Consider the following 19,093-nt stretch of genomic DNA (forward strand, 5'->3'; position numbering starts at 1 on the left):
AATGATAGACACTTCGACTGACCACAATGGCGTGTCAGTCGGATTTTCAACTAGTGATGGACTTGGCAAGAGTTTCTTATATCCAGGAGGAAGTCGTAACGGTGAAACCGGACGGTCGTCCAAAACTCTTTTAGCTTCATCTAGGAAGGGACAATGGTGGACGACATGATCACCTTCACACAGTTTACAAGGGAATTTACTTTTCCTTTTCTGTCCCGACGCCTCGCTTTCACTAGTTGACGATGTACTTTCAACATAATCATCAAAGGTTGTTGACACCGAATTGTGCAAACGAGGAGACTAGTCCCTTAAGATCCAAGGGATGCAGGGGCAATCTTGATGATATTGATCTCCTTTGCAAATGAAACATGGAGATTTAGGCTTTAAGAGTGCAGTGTGTGGATTTTAACTAGATGATGCCTGGTTGCCCCCTGTCGCCTTTGGCTCCTTCTTCTTCTTCTCTTTCTTCTTCTTAGTTACTTGACTTTTGGCTTTACCAGCTTCATCAAGCGAAGAGGAAGGAGGAGAGGGAGAATTGAACGAAGTAGAAGGTTGGGGGGTAGCTTTGGTATCGTCTAGTTGCTTTCTTGATTGCTCAGGAATCACGGTGTTCTGAACGACAGAGGTCGAGAAGAGCCATACGGGCAGGCCGATTGTCAGTCCTAGAAGTGACAATGTGGCCATATGGGGTGCACAAACATCTCCCCAAGAGGAGAAATGACTAGGATTTCCTCCAAGGGGAAATCCTTGGTTGGTGGACTCCATTTTCCTCAACCTAAGACCAATGTAGGAAAGGTGATGTTTATTCCGATTAAAATAAATTTTAGACGCTTTGACACAACTTGTTTTTTCAATTTTTAAGAGTCGAGAAAAAACAAAAGATGACTCTAGTCGCCTTCAATTTTTAATGAGCTTGAAGTGACAAGTGCTTAGATGGACCTTTTCCTTTAAGGAGTCTACAAAGGAACGAAAGAGACTACTATGGAAATCTAGACAGAGGGATTACCAAACCAATTGCAAAACTGCAGAATACTTTTTACGGTACGGTAGTCAATCTTCCCGAATGCTGTGTTCAGTGCATTGCGATCGATAAGGCGACAGACACAACTTCCTATGGATAAATGATATAGCCTATTGTAGTCTCCCAATATATACTCGACGGTACATGGGAGCACAAGTCCGTACTGGCACTTGTTGTCTCAAAGTGGAGGAATCACCCAACCAGCAACGAAAACAACAGTTACCAGGCTTTACGACGCCGGAATACGTCTCTAGCTTAGACTTCTAAATGTTGTGCATTAGGTTCCAAAGTGTTTTTAGATTCATTAAATTTATTTTACAGTTGATCTTGCTTAAGAAATTTTCCTTTCAGGTTCACCGCGTGATGTAGATATACAATTCCTAAAATGCAATCTAAGATGATAAACAATCGTTTAATCTTCTTTTTGCAATGAAAATCCTAGCTACTAAAGAAAGAGAGATGATATTCTTTCAACATAGAGCAGAGAGCACACACTATATGCATTGTCCTAAATCAAACCAACAAACAGTCTAAATGCAAATGCACATGCATGTATTTGTTTTCAGCCTTCTTAATGTGTGAATGATAAAAAGAAAGCTAAGCGCAAATCTGAATTATTTTTCAAAGCGACATTACTAACAAGCTTCTTTTCAAGACAAAATGAAGACAATGACGACACTTTGTGATTTGGAATTGAAAACTTGCTTTCGACACTTGAAAAAATACTAATTCAAATCAAATATAAGAGTAACAGTGTAATTGACTATCAAGAACAATCGGATTCTTTTCTATGACTGAAAACGACACTTGCAACACTTCCAAATCAAGAAATGACAGTTCAATTACGCTACTTCTTTGTAAAAGAGAACTGAAAATGGTGCACAATACATAAAAACATTTACAATTCTTTGCACAATGGAGGCAGAATAATGGCAAGGAAGGGGGTTTCTAACAGAGTTATACTGAATAAAGACAACAAAACTCCTGAATAGAGCTGAAAAGAGTGAAGAAAAACCAAAGTCTGGAGGCAAAATTAGCCTTTTCTGATCAGCGCACCTGTTACACAGGATTCCAGTATGCATCCCACCTACAGCACACGGGAAGTGCGATGCATACTGATATCCTTCAAGAGAGGGTGTGATGGTACATCGCGAGACTTTTGATCCAGTTCTTGATCACAATTTGCAGCACAGTTCAGGGATTTAGGCTGAGGAAGTGATAATCAGTAAATAAATCACAGGGGTAGATCTAAGGAGGTTACTAGAGCCACCACAAGGGCAATTAGAGAGTTTTTAAATCGATTGTTCAGTTCATAAACAAAACCCAGAGATAGATTGAAGCAACATTGATCTACTTTGCACTTGCATAGAAAATGCAGTTCAAAGGCTAGCTAGCTTGACTTCAGGCTCCGTCTGTAAGTTTATAAAGCAAACAAATATAGACAAACAAATAATCTATTCGTTCCCCAGCGGGGTCGCCATTTTGTTATCGGGAAATCTAGTGTCTTTGCAAAGCTGCTAGTCCCACTAAGACTGGTAGCTATCTTAGAAACAAACAAACTAAAACTACTTTCGTTTTCCTTTATGAGAAGTAGATAAGAGGGGAACAAAGGAGACCAACCTCTATCTTGTGCTTGGTTCCTTGCTTGATTCCTCTCCCTTCTGATAGATCTTCACCACTTTCTTCCTCATCTACCCAGCTTCAAAGAGCACATGTGGAATCAAAGAAACATAACACTATCCAAGAACAAAGATCTACTATCATAAACAATATAGGACCAAATATATATTGACCACACAAATGCATATATCATCAATAATACAAGAATGTGGAGGAAAACTTGAATAGCTTTATTAATATCAAGAATAGCAAAGAGGATTACAACCAATTGTTCTGATACAGCGTCATCCTCTCAACAAGAAAGCCCTTCTTCACCTCATGAAAAGCTTAGATCACCCAACACTATGATGTTACACCAAGAAACCAGCAACACTTCCTTACAAGATACAAAATTCCAGCCCCCGGATCTCTGGGATGAGGGATCCATATATAGATGTTTGCAAGGGGGGTGAGTCAGCTTCTCAGATTTGATTAGTGTCCTCTCTCTGATATTTCTTGATTCCACTTGGAGATTGATGATCTCTTACTCATCCCTGGGCGAATGCAGCGAGGCAAGTGTCACAGGAGAAGTTTTTGGAAGATTCCATGATCATCCACCTCGCAAATTGACTCTGCCATTTGTCCACTCTCTCCCATCGCACCCCATAGAAGGGCTTTTTAGTATGCATCACACCTCCCGTGTGCATTTAGGTGCGATGCAACACACTTTGACCATGGAGCAGGTGAGATGGTCCAGTTTTGACTAGTTCTGAGTAGTTTTTCATGGAGAACTTCTGGGAGATGATGTAATCAGCTGACCTTGTTCTTTTAGGGGATGGAACAACACTTTTGGGGACTTAGGAGTCCTTGGTTTATGGACATGTTTGATTGGGGTTGCAGTGCCCAAAAATTTCTATAACAATGAGGTAATAAAGCTTTCTTTTTGGTTTGATAGGAAAAAGATATTACTATACATAGCTTTGAAAAGAATCTATAGAAGTTAAGAGTCATGTGCCACTTAGTCCACCGGTGGTAACACAATTGGAAAAAAGCATGTTGGCAATCCATTTTTTATCCAGGTGATCGAAACTTGAATCCCCCACGACTTGTCTCATAATCCAAACTGAAAAGAAATAAAAAAATCATGTGTTATATTCGTCTCATTAGTCCTCACGTTTCCCCTTTTAGGGCCAATTCCACTATAAAATTGCTGTATAAAAACACTACAAGTTTTTGATGTTTGCTCTTTTTCAGACCCTGTCTTATACACCTTAATTCCCCTCCCCCCTCCCCCCACCACCACCCCCCCCACCCCCCCACCTATAGGGTTTTGTTGTGGCTAGCAACAACCCCCGCTTCTTATTTAGTGTAATTTCTAATACTAAATAAGTGGGGACCCTTAGCAAAAATTTAAAAAATCAAAGTAGTGTTTAAATTTCCTTTTCTAATAAAATTACAATCATAAGCTTAGGAAGCCCCCCCATGAAAAATCCAAAGATCTAAGTTTTATGATAAGGTAAGACACAAATCTTTCCTTAGGAATATCACATCGCAAAAAGATAACGGGATACCTCCTTATGAGCTGAATTTTAAACATTGCAAAATTGTGATATGCGATAAAAAAATATCACATCGCATATATCACAATTTACATTGAAAAACTTTAATTTGCCGATATGCGATGACACTGATCGCAAATCGCATGTTGCAGAAAACGAGTTAACAAAGTTTATCATATATAACGTTTCTGTGATCTGTGATATTGCGATATTGTGATTTTGCGATACAATGACAATGCAATAATGCGATGTCACGAGCGACCAATTTTGCGATGTTATGATTCTGCGACGTTGTCATTCCGCGATATTGCGAAGCAAATCACAAAATCGCTTCATCGCAGATCTTTCGGGCACGTTATTCAAGCAAAGTATTTTCCATAAGCTAACACCTGGTTATGCGCTTTAATGCTAATAAATGAGGTAGTTGGTAGTTATTAATGGAATATGGGTTAGTGCTTATCGAAAAATAATCTCACGTATGGTGGTATATTTGAGGTGTCTTCAGCATTTAAAAACTTTCCCATCACCCTTCCTTGTCATTATTTTCACTTCACTTGTGAATTGCAGGAACGGAGAACAGAGGACAATACAAATCAATACGCAGGTTAAAATGGGAAAGAAAAGCAAAGTTCCGAGCTTTAAAGAAAAAGAAATGGCACCCTTGTATATAGACACGGCCTGTAATAGAGGCGCAGGAATTGTTATGTGGGAAGGCATGTATAATCTGCTTGAAGAGGAGAATCCAAGAGTAATGGAAGTTGCTGCTATCGCGGGCTCAAACCGTTCTTCTGAGGCATCTATCATAGAGCTAGCTTGCTCGTTCCTACACTCGATAGCAGCAAGACCCAAAATTCTCCCATACATGGACATGGTCAAGTGGATACTGGACAACATTGATATTAGAAATAGACAGTTTAAAACTCAGGGTCAAGGACTTATTGGCTCATTCGTTGCGCAGGATTTAAAGCTCATGTATCATTTACCGAAGCCACAGGCAACTTATAACAAGCAGTTTATGGAGAAATTTGTAAAAGAAAATCAGGACCTGGCAGAAACCACCAAAGACTGGTCTAGGAGGGAAAAACCGCTGAAGAAAGATAAACACGGTATGTACAGTACTGGTCCTCTTACCTCCCCATATTGCTTTTCTACTGCCATGCTTTGTAGATTGTTTGGAATGCCAGATATCAACAAATTTTCATCAGAATGGCTACCATTATTGGATGCCGCCACGAATGCCACTATTATAGATTGGGCTAAAATATTGTCTGATAACCTAGTCACGGCCATTGTAAGTTACAGATCTAAAAGAACTGCCTCTCAGAGAATCTATCCTCCTTTTTACCTATTTGCGTATGTAATGGATGCGATATGTTATATTTCTAAGTTTCCTGTAATGGGTTGGAAGTGGACAACTCAAGACCCCTTACCTATTCATGTCTATCATAAAGAATTGTGGGAATCTAAGTTCACTCCACACTTCTACCAGATTTGCCATGGAATTATGCTGCCCTTGTACAGAATGTTGTATGATAAAGATGCTCCGAGATGCTCTCCTGAAGCAGAAGTAGACATCCTCCCCATCACAAGATGGTTCAGAGAGGAATTGTTTACTTATGTCAGGGTATTTGGAAGTTCTGCTTCCCCTCACGTCCTACCTTTATATGTCCCTGATAAACTCTTAGCTCAAGAAATTGCTTATCAAACCTGTGGAGAAGGAGGTCTGACTAAAGATTTGAAAGACAAAAAGAAGGCTATATGGCCCCAATTTCCTGTAGCCTGTGGGGCCTTTTCGCTTTTTGATGTAGGCCATGCATTCACAGAAGTAAAAAATATGACGTGTTTACAATTATTCAAATTTCAGGAAGACCATTTGACCCTCATGATGTTGCCAAGAATTTCACTACTGCAGTCAAGATAAAATTGTTTTCTAGAGAAGATGATTTATTCTATGACATACTCCAACAAAAAAACACACTTGAAGAAATTCTGCATGCAGCCCACATGTAGTTCTCTCCAGAAGAATTCCAACAGTTCAAAATATACAGGGAAAGAAGGTTAGCCAGTATTCCTTTGGAGAAACTACGCCTAAAACCCGCAAGGGAACCAACTCCAAGTGTTAGTCTTAGTGGAATTTCAGGCACAAATGGATCTAAATCCAAGTCTAGAAAAGAAACATCTGAACATTCGAAAAGATCCGAAAGTGAACAGGATAAGGGCAAAGAGTCAGTAAAAGATACTGCCTAGTCAACGGAACTTCTACAGCAACAAGTTTTTACCTCCCCGCAAAGATATCCTCCCCCTCTCGTCGTTCAGCAGCCATCAGTCACAACCGAACTAGATAAAGAATGGGAAACCTTCAATGACTTGATCAATCTTGAAGGGCAAACCATAAAAGCACCTGCGAGCAATGCACAAGTAACAAAAGAAGTAGTCACAAGAACAGTTAGCAATGTCTCAGATATGGAGCATATTCCTATTTCCCCATCTTCTGAGCTTATGCTCAAAATAAAAGAAATTCCTCCTCTTGATGTATTTTATAGCCCACAACACAAAGCAGTGGTAAGAAGACATAGGAAGAAAAGGAAATTGGAAAACGTGCTCCCTCAAGACACAGAACAATTGGATGTCCTGTGGCAAGATCCCACTAGCAATCCCACTAAGAATCTCACCAAGCTATCTCAGGTCGCAGGAGCATATGCCTCTGCGACTATTGATAAAGCATCTGAGGTACAACAATTGCTAAAAGAAAAGGAAGACCAAATACAAGCATTGCAACAACAGTTGCAACAAGCTAACGCCAACAATGAATCACATAAACAATTTGAAAGGTTACAACAAGACTTCTAGCAAATGCAGATAGGATATCAGAAAAGTTTGGATGAGAAAGGAAAACAGTTACAAGATTTACAAGAGATGCACAAGGACAATCCTAAAATTACAGAATTTATCACAAAGTCCATTTCCTTAAATGAACAATTACTACAGCAGCAAGAAGCGTTGGGCCAAAAGATATCGCAGTGGAACTATTATTGTGAAATAAGTGATAAAACCACTAATCAAGTTGTAGATTTACGAAGTGACTACGATTTAGTTGATAAATGGGTTACCGAATATTTGGCTTGGCAAGAAACAGACGAGGGAAAAAGAGTAGGTGCACCAAGGATCAATGAAGATCACAAAGAAATGCTCTTTAACAAATGGGACGAGCAAATCAGGAGGCAGAGCAAGCAGCAGAAGGAGCAACCACGACAGCAAGCAGTATTATTGACTGTGTAAATGAACATTTGCACAGGGAAAATTTGATCGCAGAGACCACTCCAGGATATTTACCTAACGCACAACAACTACAAGCAGATTGGAAGCAGAAGGCAAAAGAAAAGGCAGAAGCAATCCAAGGGTTAAACAAGTTGAACTGGGATTATTACTGGGCATACTTGGTAAAGCCACATAGCCAGTGGATGAATCTTAAATGTATCATCAATTCGGCCGAAAAGATGGCGCCAGCCCTTGTCGATTCGATTTTCTCAGCTCAGCTAAAATCAGAAGTCGGCCACCCGACTCTTCTCAAACAGATGCTGCATGCGTGCGATTTCAAGGACCAAATACAGAAGTAGTTTTAATTTTAGATTTAGTTTTAGTTTTAATTTTGTTTTATTTTCCTGAAAAGAGGACGGTCATTTAAACTGCATCCTACATTTTTGTAATAATTTATTTTTAGATTTAGTTAGTAGTATTTAAACCCTTCTCATGCATTTAGAGAAGGGTCCTGAAATTTATCAAAAACTTATCCCCAGAACATGCACTTCTGTACCCTCTGAGGAGGTTTTGATGAATGAATGGAACAAGATTTATTGATGTTTGCATTTGGTATCTTCTACTGATGTTGAAATTTTTTACTCTTAGTGGATATTTGATCAAGAAGAGATAAATCGTTATCGCTTGAAGCTCATGAGTAGGACTAGTTATAAATGGTATTTCTATCTCTTAACTATTTCTGCCCTTGTGTTAGAGTGATTTTCATGTTTAGTTATTTATATATTGATGTATGAATGCCTGAGTTATCATTTGGCACTTTTGTACGGTGATAGCTATTTATTTATGCTTGACGTATGAATAGCTTATTATGCGATATGTTTTTCACAACTGTTTCATCTAACTTTTTATGCGAAGTGGTTCATCCTTATTGAATTCTTTTCTCATAATAGTTGAATGATCTTTGTTACCAGTTGTTATTTGAAATCATTTTAGATTGCATAAAAGAAAGATTGCACCCCGGGTTAGTGTAGATTTAGATATTTCTACTTATTAGAATATAATTTCCTTATTATTAGATTAGAATTAGAGTAGAAGTATTCCATTTAGAAACTGTTAGATCAGAAATATCAATCTTTCTCACACACACACTTAAATTGGGAAACTGGTCCCATATCCCTAGTTGGACCCGCTATACCAAATGGAAAAGGAGCTGCCAACCAAGGTCCGGACCGGGTGGGTATCCCCCTTGTTGTAGACCCAATTTTTGGGGCTTCAACATATTTGGCGCTAGAAGGAGGGCCTCGAACTGTGAATGGCAAGAAAATATAAATCTAAATACCATTCTGAGAGTAAATCGCCCTCACCATCTCCTCTGACTTCTCCATTGCATTTAGAATCTTTAAATCCAGAGTCCGAAGTCACTGGAGCAACAGCCGCTGCTACAAACCCTGATATTTCAGAACAATCTACTAGTGAACCTCCTGAAGTTGAATCTTTGATTCAAAAACTTCAGCGATTTTCTATATCTCCTCAAAAATCTGATAAATCTCAAGACAGTGTGACTTCTCAATATAACCATGCTCATCCTCTTACCAGGTTAAAGAGTGAAAAGTTTGGTGTTCAGCCAATCGAATTACCTCTACGTACTAGGAAGAGAGCAAGGAAGTCTCCTAAAGGGTCCGATAGAGAGACTCTTTCATCATCATCATCCATCTCAACCTCTTCACCGCAAAGTCAACCATCCACTACTCCACTTCAGATCATTGTCCATCAATCTATTGCAACTTCCCCAACTCCTTCTCAACCATCTGGAATCGTAATATCCCCATCTTCTCAACCGCAGGGATCATCTTCTACAATTTCCTCTATTAGTAGTTCAGTGATGGCCCAATCTCCATGGAATAACCTAGGTGCAGTCTTAATGCTTTCACCCTTGAGTCAGTTACCGACCCATCCTGAAAAATGGCTGCCTAAGTTTAATCCCGAGGTAGGAATGCTAGCAGAAGAACATATAAATAACTTTATGCTATCCATAAATCTCAATGGAGTCATTAATGAAGATGATGTTGTTCAACTTTTTCCTTATACTTTGCAAGGAACAGCCAGATCATGGTATTTCTCATTACCATCTGGATCTATTACTAGTTGGGACATCTTCCAAGAACAATTCTTGACCAAGTTTGGTGATGACAGATCTACAACGACACTGATCAATGACTTGTCTAACCTTAGGGCCGAGTCAAGAGAACCTATCAAAGATTTCAATTTACGTTTCAATAAAATCTTAAACAAAATACCTAATGCTTCTCAGCCTAGTGAAGAAGTGCGAAGTGAATGGTACATTACTGCTTTACCATCAAACTTAGTATCTTTATTGATAGGGCTAACAAAACAACCTTAGTTGAAAATATGAAAGAAGCAATAGCAGTAGAGAAACACATTACAGCCCTAGAAAAGAAAAACGCGATAGAAGAACGAAAATCTATGAACGTTTCTTTCAAAGAAGATTCCAAGAAAAACAACCGAAAGATCCATTTGATTTAGAAGGATTACAAAAAGTTTTGAAGACCATGTCTAACGAAATGGTCGACATTAAGAAACAGGTAGCAGAAACTTCTTCTAAAAATCCATACAGGCCTTTTAAAAGAAATCCTTCAACTGATTCCAAACCCCCCAACGCTATCTCAAATGCCGAGTCAAAAGAAGAAGAAGAGGAAAACGCTACTGAAGAACATACCGATGAAGAAGAAGCTGTAGAGTTACAAGGTATGTGGGATTTCGTCCTCCCAAATGAAGAAGATCAAGAGGCATTCCCGGTTAGTACTCGCAGCAGAAATCAATTTGATCCTCCTCAACCTACACCTAAGCAAAAGAGCGCAAGCTCAATGTCTAAGGATAAAGTCGCAGCCAAGAAAACATCACCTAAAGCGACTCAAACCAGCCCAGTCCAAACAGACGCATCAAATCCATCTAAAATGCTAATCGTTTTAGATGAAATGGAGTATAACATCGTAGAAGACATGAAAAATACTAGGGCCAATATTACTCTTTTTGAATTGAGCAAGTTAAAACACCAGCAAAAAGTACTTTTGAAAGAATTGCATGTTGTACTAGTTGCACCTTTACTAGCTGCTGTAATCTCTCAAGCTTCCATGATATGGGAAGACCTCCAACTAATACGATGAATAAAGTTGATCCAAATGATATCGCATTAATTGGAGGAAGATCGAGATCGCATACTCCCCCGTTTCTCCTTATGAAATATTCAATAAAAACGTGCATAATTGCTTAGTGGATTCTGAAGCTTCATCGAATATTTTACCAAGATCGATTTGTGCAAAATTGAATGTTCAACCACAGAAATCCGCTATGCGCATAGTTTAGCTTGATCGATCGCAAGTCGAAGTGATTGGCAAATTAAATCAGGTTACCATAAGGCTGTCATCCAACCCAAAGGTATGTCAAGTTATTGACATTTTAGTTGCTGATATTCCTGAATTTTATGGCTTAATTCTTAGAAGAGATTGGTCAAAAAAACTTCATGGATACTTTGCAACTGACCGGTCTCACATGTGGCTACCTTATAATGGTAAACCAAATCAAATAAAAGTTGAGCGCGAACGACATCAAAAATACATAGTAATGGAACTTGATGGAGAAAATGAACCAGTAGCATATAATTCTAACATCATTGGAAACTATTTAGTAGATTCTTTTCTAGGAAATTTTAATGGTCATACTTCACCTTACTTAGAACATTCTGTCTTATCTCAGGTAGAAAATTTCTCGCAAACAGATAGTTCTAAATGCATTAATTTTATAGATAGTCCTGTAAATAAATCTTTGTTTTGGAAACTATTTTTTGATGGTTCTTAGTCTAACGAAGGAGCATGAGCAGGATGCTTGTTAGTAAGCCCAGAGGGAGATAAAACCATGCTAACTTGCAAACTCGAATTCGAGTGCACCAACAATACCGTAGAATACGAGGCTTTAATCCAAGGGTTATACAAAGCAATCAGACTAAATGTCAAATACCTGCAAGTTTTCAAAGATTCTAAAATTGTAATTAGACAGGTACGTAATACTATACACTATTTATCAGGTCATTTAAAGCATTACCAATCTGTAGTTCAAGATCTGAATGAACATTTTATAGCATTTAATATTTCATCAATTCCCAGACTCCAGAATGCTAGCGCAGACCTCTTAGCCAACGTAGCTTCCAAGCTTATTCCTTCATAATATTTTAGCCCTGACCGATTGTCAATTGAGTTAATTTTTAGACCATCTATTCCTGATAACATCACAAATTGGAGGATTTTCAATGACGATCCTGATATCGTGAGTTTCCTCACATCTGAAGGATCCTACACCAATCAAATAATTGACGAAGACCAACACGACCAACAATTGCAACAGGATTGTACTAACAATGCTATACCTAAATCAGTAGTCAAATTAGAAGACCTTTATGATTTGAAAGATCGATTCAAAAGATCTACCAATTCAAAACTCCAAAGTTCAACTTTGAACTATGAATTAGTAAATCTAGGAACTGATGCCAAACCACAGAATATCAACCTAGGCCTTGGCCTAGCCCCTGAAGAGAAATTAGCATATATTCGTCTCTTGAAACAATACAAAAGTGTCTTTGCTTGGGATTACGATGAACTCAAAACATATGACACCTCCATAATCCAACATACTATCCCAATGATCGATAATGAAAAACCTGTCCAACAAAAGCTGAGAAAGATCCATCCAAATTTAGAAAATCGGATCAAAATTGAACTCAATAAGTTATTGAAAGCCAAAATAATCTTTCCCGTTAGACATTCTAAATGGGTCTCCAATATGTTACCTGTTAGAAAGAAAAACAGAGATATTAGAATCTGCATTGACTTTCGAACCTTAACAAGGCCTGCCAAAAGGATAATTTTCCTTTACCTCCCATGGAACAAATACTGCATGCAGTTACAGGCTCAGAATTAATGTCATTCTTGGATGGATTCTCAGGATACAACCAAGTGTTGGTACATCCCGATGATCAATTAAAAACGACATTTAGAACTAAATGGGGCACATACGCATATCAAAAGATGCCATTTGGTTTGATTAACGCGGGTGCCACATTTCAGAGAGCCATGGACATTACATTCAAAGGGTTAGTTAATAAGTCAGTGGTAATTTATTTGGATGATATAACTGTTTATTCCAAGAAATGAAACAACCATCTCAGAGATTTAAAACAAACCTTCCAACGATGTTTAAGGTATGGGATTTCGCTTAACCCGAAAAAATCCTTTTTCGCATTAAGTGAAGGAAAACTTCTAGGATTCATAGTGTCAAAGTCTGGAATTCACATCGATCCTAACAGAATCAGGGAAATTTCCGCAGTACCCCTACCTCACAACAAGAAAGCCATGCAATCATTCCTTGGCTAGATTAACTTTGTAAAGAGATTCATCCCAGACTTTTCAAGAATCGTATCTCCTTTACAAGCCATGATTAAAAAGAATGAAAACTTTAAATGGGGCCAAGATGAACATGAGGCATTCAATCTGATCAAACAAGCAATTATCAATGCTCCATCTTTAGCAACTCCAAATTTTTCCGATCCTTTTATTTTGTATACATTTGCCTCAGATAGATCATATGCTGCGATACTCACTCAAGCAAATCAAGAAAAGGCGGAAGCCCCAATTGATTTTTTTAGTTCCAATTTATAAGGTACTGAATTGAATTATTCAGATGTGGAGAAACAAGCTTATGCTGTTTTTAAAGCAATTAAATATTTCAGACCTTTTTTACTCAAAACACATACCAAGATCATAGTACTGTTTCCAGCGGTAAGAAATCTTCTAGTACAGAAGGATGTGGGTGAGAAAAGGGCCAATTGGGTTATTGCCTTACAGGAATACAATGTAGAAATCAAGCTAGCAAATATTGTAAAAGGTCAAGGCTTTTTCAAAATGCTGGCAGGAGCATCGCTAATGCCCGAAAATCCATCTAAAGAGGTACAAGTATACGAGGTAAGCCTAAACGATGCTGAGTCACTATATGCTGATATTATTTATTATCTAAAGAATGGATATGCTCCTTCAAACCTCGATCATACCAAGAAAAGAGCCCTGAGGTTAAAAGCCAAACAATATCAACTTGTGAATGACGTTCTTTTTAGAATAAATTATGATTCCATTCTTCTTAGATGTCTTGAGAAAGCTGAAGCTGAAAAAGTCTTGCAGGAACTCCACAACGGGCCAGAGGGTGGACACTATGCTGGAGATGCAACTGCTCACAAAATTTTACGCACAGGCTATTACTGGCCCACATTATTCAAAGACGCACATAATTACGTAAGGAAATGCCAAGTCTGTCAAACCGCTACTAGGAGACAAAAGAAACCATCCTTGTCACTACAACCAGTTATCATCGACTAGCCTTTCGATCAGTGGGGATTGGACATAATAGGTGAGATCGTTCCTCACTCTTCTAAACAGCATAGATATATACTGACAGCGACAACTTATTTTACTAAATGGGTAGAAGTAGTTCCACTCAAGACAGCTAATGCTGAAAACATCATTGAATTCATAGATCAGTTCATAATCACCAGGTTTGGATTGCCTTCCGCTTTAATGTTTGATAATGCATCATATTTTTTTGGTAATACAATGACTGAATTTGCACTCAAAAGGGGTTTCAAACTTAAATACTCGGCCAATTATTATCGACAAGGGAATGGGTTAGCTGAATCCACAAATAAGAACTTAATCAGAATCATTAAGCGAACCATAGACCAAAATCATAAAAATTGGCATAAATCTTTAATATATGCTTTATGGGCAGATCGAATAACGCAGAAAGCCTCTATCGACACTTCTCCCTTTAATCTAGTTTATGGGAAAGAAGTAGTTCTTCCAACACATCTGGCAATTCCCTCTTTAGCCTTGGTTCAGTATATTGATGAAGAACCAACTTCTTCTTTACAACTTAGGCAGCTGGAATTGATTAAATTAGAAGAACAATGAGAACGGGCTAAAATAACTCACGCTCATCATCAAGCATTGGTGAAAGCCTCTTTTGATTCCAATATGATATCCAGAAAATATTTTCAAATGGGAGATGTTGTTTTAAAATGGGACAAGGCTCATGAGGAAAAGGGAAAAAATACAAAATTTCAAAGAATGTGGCTTGGTCCTTTTTAGATCATAGAAGTCATAGGTCCGTTTACCTTCATGTTACAATATTTAATAGGGAAAAGAGATTCTTTACCTGTTAATGGTCAGATCCTTAAGAAATATTTTCCATAGAAGATCATTCTTCTATTTTTGTAGAATAGTTGTTTTTCTTTTCATAATAAAACCGGTTGTAAATGGTTACATTTGAGATTCATGAAAAAGACACAAATTCTCTTCTAGATTTTGTTTTTTCACTTGTATAAATAGAATTCTTTCTGAAAAATTAATCATTACTGTTGAAAGATACAATTAAAGACTATAGGCCTAGAAATGATATTAATTTCAACTGTATAAATTTTGATGAAAAGCCACCTTGAGTTAGAAATTGTTTTATTTCAGTCAATGAAAGGTATCAATAATAAAATGAAGATTCTTTGTAGAAAGGCTCTTTCCAAAAAACTCTATCATTTTCGTCCAGAGCTGTCTTAAGGAAACAATGACTTCCTCCCCACCTAGGAAACTACAATATTTGGAGAATGATCCAAAGATACACTTTAAACTTAAAGAGTAAGAGGTCTCATCATGAGCCGACTTATCATGATCATAGATGTATAGCTTGCTTGCTTTGCCAATACTACATACCACAATAGGGCAATGACTCAAGATTGTTAAAATAAAAAGACAAGGGGTCTCATCATGAGCCAACTTGTTCAGCAAAGTTATAAATCAGTGAATGAATGTGTCATGAATTGGCTACCAAACCAAGACATTACTCTTTAAGAATAAAAAGAAAATGAAAGCAAAAGTGTGGAAATGGATTTTTTCTTTGAAAAATTGTAAATTTCTCTAAGTAGGATACAAGATCATTGCTGGATAATAGGTAACCCTGTCGAAGCTATAAATGCTTGCTGGCAGCAGAGGCTCTACCTACGGCAAATGAGCATACTTAAAACTAATTTACAGAGAAGACTTTGTTTTTATCTTTATAAACCAAGTAGTGACTGATATAGATACAAGGATTGGCTTGAGGAAGTAAATAATCAAAGTTGGGAAAAAGAAGAAACAAAATATCATTGATAGGCAAAAGCATAATGTACTTACTCTTTCTATAGTAACGTTTAATTTTCTGGAAAATTTTCTGTTTTGGAAGTTTGAAAATTCAAAAAAGTAGTAGAGATAACTGGTTCTTCCAAGTGAATCGCCAATTGTTGTGGCCAACAACAACCCCCCCTTCTTATTAGTGTAATTCCTAATACTAAATAAGTGGGGACCCTTAGCAAAAATTTAAAAAATCAAAGTAGTGTTTAAATTTCCCTTTTTAATAAAATTACCATCATAAGCTTAGGAAGCCCCCCCTTGAAAAATCCAAAAATCTATGTTTTATGATAAGGTAAGACACAAATCTTTCCTTAGGAATATCGTATTGCAAAAAGATAACGGGATACCTCCTTATGAGCTGAATTTTAAACATTGCGAAATTGCGATATGCGATAATAAAATATCGCATCGCATACAACACAATTTACATTGGAAAACTTTAATTTGCCGATATGCGATGACGCCGATCACAAATCGCATGTCGCAGAAAACGAGTTAACAAAGTTTATCATATATAACGTTTCTGTGATCTGCGATATTGCGATTTTGCGATACAGCGACAATGCGGTGTCACGAGCGACCAATTTTGCGATGTTATGATTCCGCGACGTTGTCATTCCGCGATATTGCGATCTGTGATATTGCGAAGCAAATCACAAAATCGCTTCATCGCAGATCTTTCGGGCACGTTATTCAAGAAAAGTATTTTCCATAAGCTGACACCTGGTTATGCACTTTAATGCTAATAAATGAGGTAGTTGCCAGTTATTAATGGAATATGGGTTCGTGCTTATTGAAAAATCATCTCACGTAAGGTGGTATATTTGATGTGTCTTCAGCATTTAAAAACTTTCCCATCACCCTTCCTTGTCATTATTTTCACTTCACTTGTGAATCGCAGGAATGGAGAACATAGGACGATACAAATCAATACGCAGGTTAAAATGGGAAAGAAAAGCAAAGCTCCAAGCTTTGAAGAAAAAGAAATGGCACCCTTGTATACAGACATGGCCTGTAATAGAGACACAAGAATTGCTACGTGGGAAGGCATGTATAATCTGCTCGAAGAGAAGAATCCAAGAGTAATGGAAGTTGCTACCACCACAGGCTCAAACAGTTCTTCTGAGGCATCTATCACAGAGCTAGCTTGCTCATTCCTACACCGGATAGCAGCAAGACCCAAAATTCTCCCATACACGGACATGGTCAAGTGGATACTGGACAACATTGATATTAGAAACATACAGTTTAAAACTCAGGGTCAAGGACTTATTGGCTCATTCGCTATGCAGGATTTAAAGCTCATGTATAATTTACCGGAGCCAAAGGCAACTTATAACAAGTAGTTTATGGAGAAATTTGTAAAAGAAAATCAGGACCTGGCAGAAACCACCAAAGACTGGTCTAGGAGGGACGAACCGTTGAAGAAATATAAACACGGTATGTACAGTACTGGTTCTCTTACCTCCCCATATTGCTTTGCTACTACCATGCTCTGTATATTGTTTGGAATGCCAGATATCAACAAATTTTCATCAGGATGGCTACCGTTATTGGATGCCGCCACGAATGCCACTATTATAGATTGGGCTAAAATATTGTCTGATAACCTAGTCATGGCCATTGTAAGTTACAGATCTAAAAGAACTGCTTCTCAGAGAATCTATCCTCCTTTTTACCTATCTGCATATGTAATGGATGCGATATGTTATGTTCCTAAGTTTCCTGTAATGGGTTGGAAGTGGACAACTCAAGACCCCTTACCTATTCATGTCTATCATAAAGAATTGTGGGACTCTAAGTTCACTCCGCACTTCTACCAGATTTGTCATGGAATTATGCTGCCCTAGTACAAAATGTTGTATGATAAAGATGCTTCGAGATGCTCTCCTGAAGCAGAAGTAGACATCCTCCCCGTCGCAAGATGGTTCGGAGAGGAATTTTTTACTTATGTCAAGGTATTTGTAAGTTCCGCTTCCCCTCACGTCCTACCTTTATATGTCCCTGATAAACTCTTAGCTCGAGAAATTGCTTATCAAACCTGTGGAGAAGGAGGTTTGACTAAAGATTTGAAAGACAAAAAGAAGGCTATATGGCCCCAGTTTCCAGTAGCCTGTGGGGCCTTTTCGCTTTTTGATGTAGGCCATGCATTCATAGAAGTAAAAATTATAACGTGTTTACAGTTATTCAAATTTTCAGGAAGACCATTTGACCCTCATGATGTTGCCAAGAATTTCACTACTGCAGTCAAGATAAAATTGTTTTCTGGAGAAGATGATTTATTCGATGAAATATTCCAACATAAAAACACACTTGAAGAAATTCTGCATGCAGCCCAAATGCAGTTCTCTCCAGAAGAATTCCAACAGTTCAAAATATACAGGGAAAAAGGTTAGCCAGTATTCCTTTGGAGAAACTACGCCTAAAACCTGCAAGGGAACCAACTCCAAGTGTTAGTCTTAGTGGAATTTCAGGCACAAACAGATTTAAATCCAAGTCTGGAAAATAAACATCTGAACATTCGAAAAGATCCGAAAGTGAACAGGATAAGAGCGAAGAGTCAGTAAAAGATACTGCCCAGTCAATGGAACTTCTACATCAACAAGTTCTTACCTCCCCGCAAAGAGATCCTCCCCTTCTCGTCGTTCAACAACCATCAATCACAATCGAACTAGATAAAGAATGGAAAACCTTCAATGACTTGATCAATATTGAAGGGCAAACCATAAAAATACCTGCGAGCAATGGATAGGTAACAAAAGAAGTAGTCGCAAGAACAGTTAGCAATGTCTCAGATATGGAGCATATTCCTATTGCCCCATCCTCTGAGCTTATGCTCAAAATAGAAGAAATTCCTCCTCTTGATGTATTTTATAGCCCATAGCACAAAGCAGTAGTAAGAAGACAGAGGAAGAAAAGGAAATTGGAAAATGTGCTGCCTCAAGACGCAGAACAATTGGATGTCCTGTGGCAAGATCCCACTAGCAATCCCACTGAGAATCTCACCAAGCTATCTCAGATTGCAAGAGCATATGCCTCTATGACTATTGATGAAGTATCTGAGGTACAAAAATTGCTAAAATAAAAGGAAGACCAAATACAAGCATTGCAACAACAGTTGCAACAAGCTAACGCCAACAATGAAGCACAGAAACAGCTTGAAAGGTTACAACAGGACTTCCAGCAAATGCAGATAGGATATCATAAAAGTTTGGATGAGAAAGGAAAACAGTTACAGGATTTACAGGAGATGCAGAAGGACAATCCTAAAATTACAGAATTTATCACAGAGTCCATTTCCTTAAATGAACAATTACTACAGCAACAAGAAGCGTTGGGCCAAAAGATATTGCAGTGGAACTATTATTGTGAAATAA

This window comes from Pinus tabuliformis, chromosome 3_2 (assembly GCF_031772625.1).
Source record: "Pinus tabuliformis cultivar Carrire ecotype Pingquan chromosome 3_2, CPIR1, whole genome shotgun sequence".
NCBI classification, from domain to species: Eukaryota; Viridiplantae; Streptophyta; class Pinopsida; order Pinales; family Pinaceae; genus Pinus; species Pinus tabuliformis.